Source organism: Gossypium arboreum, chromosome 4 (genome assembly GCF_025698485.1).
Source record: "Gossypium arboreum isolate Shixiya-1 chromosome 4, ASM2569848v2, whole genome shotgun sequence".
NCBI classification, from domain to species: domain Eukaryota; kingdom Viridiplantae; phylum Streptophyta; class Magnoliopsida; order Malvales; family Malvaceae; genus Gossypium; species Gossypium arboreum.
Genome location: NC_069073.1, coordinates 60,914,278 through 60,920,053, shown reverse-complemented (window position 1 = coordinate 60,920,053; position 5,776 = coordinate 60,914,278). Strand labels below are relative to the sequence as shown.

At 37.2% G+C, this 5,776-nt stretch overlaps 1 non-coding gene across 1 annotated transcript; it reads left to right on the top strand.

Moving 5' to 3' along the window:
• Positions 1–364: 364 nt before the first annotated feature.
• Positions 365–471, top strand: LOC128292441 (small nucleolar RNA R71). Its single transcript, XR_008282426.1, has one exon. It is a non-coding gene; the product is annotated as a small nucleolar RNA R71 (small nucleolar RNA).
• The last annotated feature ends 5,305 nt before the right edge of the window (positions 472–5,776 follow it).

Below are 5,776 nucleotides of genomic sequence, written 5' to 3'. Positions count from 1 at the left end.
GTTCATTCTCCATGTTGTGGCCATAAGGTGGATATTCTGAACTGCTTGATCCACCTCCACTCGCTTCATACTGCATTACTGAGTGAACCTATGAAGAACTAAGGAAACCATCAATTTTCTTATTCAAGAGTTCTACCTGATTAGAGAGCATGGTGACCGAATCGATGTTATTAACACTGGCTATTTTCGATGACTTTGTCCTCATGACTTGCCACTGATAGTTATTCAGTGACATCTCCTTTATAAATTCATAGGCATCTTCAGGTGTCTTATTATTGATGGTTCCGCCAGCAGCTACGTCAACCATTTGCGAGTCGAAGGATTCAGGCCATTATGAAAGGTTTGAACCAGTAACCAGAGTGGTAACCCATGGTGAGGGCATCTTCTCAAAAGGTCCTTGTATCTCCCCCATGCATCGTAGAGTGTTTCTAAATCCATATGCATAAAAGAAGAGATATCATTACGTAATTTAGCCGTTTTAGCAGGCGAAAAATATTTTAATAAAAACTTTTCGGTCATTTGTTCCCAGGTAGTGATTGACCCCCGTGGCAACGAGTTCAACCACTGTTTAGCCTTATTCCTCAATGAAAAAGGGAATAACCGAAGGCGAATGACGTTATCAGAAACGCCATTAATTTTAAATGTATCACATAGTTCCAAAAAGTTTGCCAAGTGAGTGTTGGGATCTTCGTCTTGCAAACCATCAAACTGAACAAATTACTGTATCAGTTGAATTATGTTAGGCTTCAGTTAAAAAGTATTGGCAGCTACAGCAGGTCTAATTATGCTTGATTCAGTTCCTGTTAAAGAAGGTTTAGCATAATCATACTTAGTGCACGGAGAAGGATTCTGATTAACAGCAATCGCAGGAGGTAGCGGATTTTCTTGGTTTTCAGCCATCTCCTCTATTGTGGTTGAAGTATCGTCCTCGTGCTCTGCCTCAGTGTATCATAAGCTTTGCCTTATTTCTGTTCGATTTCTGTGAACTATGCAATCGAGCTCACTATTAAATGGTAACGGTCCTGACGGGTTTCTTCTTGTCATGAACTAGAAAAACCTATCAAAAGAAAATAAATAAAAAATTAAAAAATAAATAAAAATAAAAATTTAAATTGCAATAAAAGTAAAATGGCTAAAGCAATAAAAATTGAGTGTTTCTAATATCCTAGCTCCCCGGCAACGGTGCCAAAAACTTGATACGTGATATTTGTGTCAGGTTTTAAAGATTTATGAAAGAATCGTTCTTGAGACTAACTTATTATCATGATTAAGGCAAGTGTACCTATCGGACAGTAGTATAGTTCAGCAAGACCGGATTGTCGAACCCAAAAGAACTACAAGTATTAGTTTTTACTTTCTTTTTATTATCTAACCTAAAAATAAAGAGGTTTGGTTATCTAAACTAATTACTAACTAAGAATGCAGAGAAGGAAAAGTTGGGAAAATTCGATTGACTAAGACAATACCTAAGGAAAAATCCACCTAGACTTCACTTGTTATTTGACTCTGAATCAGATGATTTATTCATTTGACTTGATCCGTAGAAATCCCTAAGTTATATTATTATCTCTCTCGAGACTAATAACATCTAACCCTAGGTTGAATAATTGAAATCTCTTTCTAATTAACACCCTATAATTGCATTAACTCGATCTATGGATTCCCTTATTAGGTTTCACCCTAATCCGGTAAAATCTTATCATTGTATCTCTAGGCGTACAATCAACTCCGCTTAATTATGAAAAATTTACTCTTAGAAAGGGTCTATTCCTCCTTTGAATAAGAGCTTAACTTGAATCTATATCCTGGAATATCAAAACAAGAATTGAGAACACATAATTAAGAATAAGTAAAATATTTATCATACAATTCAGAAAATAATAACAAGATCCGTCTTAGGTTTCATTCCCCTTAGGTATTTAGGGGGTTTAGTTCATACTTATGAAAGAAAACATCTTAAAAGCATAAAGATAACAAAACATAAGGAAACCCAAAACTCCTGAAGGAACTTGAAGGGAGATTTTCAGTCTTGATGATGAATCCGACTTCTGAGATGGATCAATTGGCCTTCCTTGAGTAATTCCTTGCTTCTTACTATGCGTCCCCTCTTTTAGTGCCTCCTCAGGTGTTTAAATAAGCTTTAGAATGCCTAAGAGCCCCTAAAATTGGCCTTTTTCGAATAGAGTTATACTTGGGCTCGGCAGGGACACGACCGTGTGCGATTCCTTCAGCCCGTGGCCAAGGCTATTGAATAGGCATGGGCATGTAGTATACCCGTGTAAGTCATGCTTCAATCCTGCCAAAGGGACAGGGCCATGTGACATGCCCGTGTGAGAAAGTCCAGGCCGTGTTCATTTCCCACATGGGTCCATTTTCTCCGTTTTTGTCCCATTTCTCGCTCCTTTTACTCTCCTATGCTTACCTAAGTATAGAACATGAAATTAAAGAATTAAGAGCATCGAATTCACCAATTCTAAGGAGAAACCATCCATAAATGTGTTAAGCATGGGATAAAAATATGTATAAATTACGGTTTATCATTGAGCTGTCTATAGTCTATACACAACCTCATCGACCCGTCTTTCTTTTTCACAAAAAGTACCAGAGCACCCCACGGAGAATAGCTCTGTCTCGCAAAACCCTTATCTGTCAACTCTTATAGTTGCACTTTCAGCTCCTTTAACTCTGTCGGAGCCATCCTATATGAAGCAATTGAGATAGGTGCCGCACCAGGGACAAACTCGATACCAAACTTGATCGCATGATTTTGTGTGATAAGTAAGTTTTAAATATTTATAATTAATCGTTCTTGAAACTAACTATTATCATGATGCAGGTAAGTGTACCTATTGAACAGTAGTATAGTTTTAGCAAGACCGGATTGTCGAACCCAAAGGAACTAAAAGTACTAGTAATGACTATCTTTTTATTATCTAGCCTAAGAATAAAGGGGTTTTGTTTTACCTAACTAATTAATTAATCTAACAATTCACAAAGAATGGAATTGGGGGATTACTTTTGGAAAACGATTGAATTAAGACAATACCTAAGGAAAAATCCACCTAGACTGTACTTGTTATTCTGTCTCTGAATCGGACGATTTATTCATTTAACTTGTTCCGTAGAGATCCCTAAGTTATGTTATTATCCCTATTCAAGACTAACAACATCTAGTCCGTAGATTGAATAATTGAGACTTTTCTCTAATTAACACCTAGGGTTGCATTAACTCGATCTATGGATCCCCTTATAAGGTTTCACCTTAATCCGGCAAAATCTTGTCACCCTATGTCTAGGCGCGCAAAAAACTTCGCTTAATTATGACAAATGTACTCTTAGATAGGGTCTATTCCTCCTCTGAGTAAGAGCTTATGTGACAGCCTTAAAACGACCATAGTCGGAATGTGGTTTCGGGACCACAAAACTGAGGCATAAAAATAATTTAATATTTATTTTATTGCCTATAATATGTGTTAACTCATGTGTGACATTTTGATGTTTTAATTTAGAGTTATAAATGTGAATTTCACTAGAAAGGACCTAGTAGAAAACTTTGAAAGTATGATGGGAAATGTGTGATGACTAATTTAAAGCATGCATGCAAAACAATGGACTTGCATGTCAAATTTCCCCCAAATAGCTAGTGGCCGCCATGACAAGGAAATATGGGCAAGACATGTCAGAAACATGTTTTGTAAGTGCATTATGTAAGGAGAAATAAAATAAGATGCATGGGTAATAAAAAATAAAAAAATTGTGTGTGAAGGCTCTCCCTTCCCATTGCCGTGAGTAGAGGAAAGAGAAGAAAAAATTGTTGTTCATCTTTTTTCATTTTCTTTGAGCTGAAATTCTAAGGAAGAAGGAAGGGTTCTTGCTTCATGCTTGGTTTGGAGGGGATTAGGAGGAAGTTTGGCCATACTTGTGTCAAGATTAAGGTATGTTTGAGGTTGTGCCATGGGATTCATGCATGTTTTAGTTGCTAGCATGATGTTTTTATTAGCCCATGGTTCAAATCTTTGCTATGTCATGGAATGATATTCGCCAAAGCGGATGTGGTGTTAATGCCATTGCATGCTAAATATCAAGCTTGATAATGATACATGTGATGGGGATTGAGGACTCTTAGATTTTCTTTTAGCATTTTTGAATGAGATACTAAGTTCTTTGTTTAACCATGACCAAATTGAAACGGTATGGTGTGGTGGTGTATTCGCCATGGTATATCCATAAGTACGATTCATGCATGTTGCATGGTAAGTAAGATTTGAGCTTTGGATATGTGTTTATATTTGGATATAAGCAACTTGAGATTCGCCCTTGCACCTACATGAATATATGTTTGCACATGATGTATTGGTATGACATGTATACTATTTCAAGGTGTATATTTGCTTGTGATGATGTTTGGTTATGAAGGAAATGATAGATGTGTATTGAGTTACAATATGGAATCGTTAGTTAGTAAAATGTATGCTGTTTTTTTTTTGTGTGGTATTAAGTGTATAATTGGCCTCAACATGGACATGCATATTCGGCCACATGAGGGGAAATGGTGTGCATGCATTCGGTTAGAGGCAAGCATATTGATGCCTATTCTTGGCTTAGAAAATCCGGCTAAGGAGAGTACTAACTAATGTGTTGAGTTGATTCATGATTTCCGTACATATGTGACTTTAATGTCTAATGAAAATATGTGGGCTAAGTACCTTGAATTCCTCTTCGATGCTCAAATGATAAAACCAATTTATTTGTTAAATTAAGCTCAAGAGCAAAGGGAGCTAAATCCGATAAGGGGAAGGAAAAAGTCGTCGAATAGCCGTCGAAATCGTTCGACCACGTCCGAGGTAAGTTCTCGAGTAATGGAACTTAGATTATGATTTGATTCGATCATGCTCTTTGTGTGTGGCTATTGAGCCGAAATTGCAAATGTGATAAGTGACTTGTGTTTGAATTTTGCTAATGAGAATGAAATACGAATGTGTCATGATTTATTGATAATTGTGCTTGGCTATTTGAATGATGTCCGGCTAAGTCCCGAAGGCTTTGTGTTATGACCATATTCGGACTAAGATCCGAAGGCGTTCGTGCGAGTTAATAAATCCGGTTAAGCCCAAGGCATTTGTGCGAGTTAATAAACCGGTTAAGCCGAAGGCATTTGTGCGAGTTACTAAACCCGGGTTAAGTCCCGAAGGCATTCGTGCGAAGTTACTATAACCGGGTTTGTCCCAAGGCATTTGAGCTAGTCGTTATATCCGGTTAAATTCTGAACGACGTGATTCGAGAACGAGCGTTCTTGCTGTAAAATTTCAGTTAATACGCTTGAAAAATTCCAGCAATGAGGTATGTTCGTATGTGCTTGAAATTAGTTGATTCCTTGAATGATATTCGCCAATCGAGTAATGAGCTTCCGGTATTTGGCTAAGATGATCCCTTATGTATGAATATAGGGGTTGGAATGTGAAATAAGTATGACATTGAGAATTTGTGCATACGAAATTATCCGTTAGCTATATGATTGCTATGCTTTTGTTGTGCTGGAATCCCTTGCTCAAACTTACTAAGCATAAATTGCTTACTCCGTTTCTCTGTTTCTCTTTTATAGATTTTGCTCGTTAGCTATCGGATTCGGGATCATCAAGTCAAGTCATCCATACTATCAAAGCCCTTTTGGTATTCTTTTAGTTGAACTCCGGATATGGCATGTATAGGACTACCCTTTGCTGTTTTTCAAATACGTTTTGTGATGTATGTGTACACCATGCGAAAATGGCTCGTA